Source organism: Ochotona princeps, chromosome 15 (assembly GCF_030435755.1).
Source record: "Ochotona princeps isolate mOchPri1 chromosome 15, mOchPri1.hap1, whole genome shotgun sequence".
NCBI lineage: Eukaryota > Metazoa > Chordata > Mammalia > Lagomorpha > Ochotonidae > Ochotona > Ochotona princeps.
The window spans coordinates 8,370,358-8,371,892 of NC_080846.1; positions in this window are offsets into that span (position 1 = coordinate 8,370,358).

The following is a 1,535-nucleotide window of genomic DNA, read 5'->3' on the forward strand; positions in this document are numbered from 1 at the left end:
AAGGCCCAGGACCCTCCGTTCATGTCAACAGATAGTGCTTGCTTGTGGCCCTGGGCTTGGGACAGCCAGCGGAAGTTGTTAAGGGTTACAGATGACCAAGGGCACCAGGGGTGTGGGCTCCAGCTGAGGGGAGCCAAGGAACACTCCAGCTAATGGAACACCAAGGTCTCCCAGCATGCTGCCTTGCCCCTTTGCGATCTCAACCCATGATGTTTTGTGTTTGCTGGGCTGTGAGCAATCTCCTGACAACCATTTCTGGAGACGGAGACCCAGGTACTTGGGGGGATCAGAGGAGACCTGGGGCTGCTCCGGGTACCAGTGTTTAGATGCATTAACTTCCCCCAAAGATGTGGGCAGTTCACTGTGACCCAGGAAGGGAGATGAGGGTCTGGGTCAGGGGAATAAAAATGGGAATGACAGAAGCCAATGCATCCGACAAGGGCTTGGCTACCTAAATGCCCACTCATGGGTTAGATTTCAGGACTCCCAGCCCACAGAAAGAAGAGGGTGGCGTTTGTCCACTGGCTCCCATCCTTTCTGGGTGAGAATGCCCTAAACAGCCAGTCTGCATGTGAGCCCAAGTGGGCTTCCTCCAGGCCCCAGAGGACAGGGAGTGAAAAATGCATTGTGGGGACAGGAGCTGCCACATTGTCGATGACCTGTTCAAGGAGACTGGGCAAAGCCTGCATGGCTCCACTCTCCCAGCAGCTGGAGCAGAAACGGATGTCAGGAAGGTTGGAAACAGCATCCCCGGAAGTGACCACTGTGAAGGTGCTTTGCAAAATATCTGGTACAGAATGAGCCCAATGTAACAGGCAGTTAGGGTTTGTAGCCCCGAGGCTGGCGTTCAGCAAGTAACGGCTGAAGAAAGGGCAGGAAGAAGTGCCGGCCTTAGTTAAGTGGGCCTACTATATGTTAAGTGCTTAACTCACAGGCTCCCAGTGGGCCGGGCTGAGGACTCTGGAGACTCTGTGCTGGACCAATGGACTCGCGATTGTTGATTGTCACTCTGAACAGAGAGTTTTGTCTCCTAAAGGTTGTTGACAGCACAGGAGACATCAGAGGAGGAGGAGCGCTCCCAGGGGAACACGCTGTGTGAACTCAGGAGGCCCGGAGCAGTGCAGCCTAGGGGTTATGTCCAGGGACTCGGAGTGCCACTGCCCAGGGCTGGAGGGAGCCAGACTCCATTCCCTACTCAGTGTGAGGATGTCCACCCCAGGGAAGATGGAAGCGACATGCTTTCCTTCATTTCTCCCACTAAACAAAACTGAAAACCCTGAACCCCAAGTACAAAACAAGCAAAAGAAGGTTATAAGATGGGGAGAGGAGACTGACGGGGGACACGGGGCTCCGGGGAGCAGCGTGGTGGTGAGTCCCTGGGGACAGGTCACTCTGCTTCCCGCACCCACGGACAGGAGCCCGCAAGAAGGTAGAGGAAGCTGGCCATTGTCAGAGGAGGGACCCTGAGGGACACTGCCATCAGCAGGTCCACCCTGGCAGTTCTCTGAGCAGTGTTGAGGTGTGGGGGACGCGGG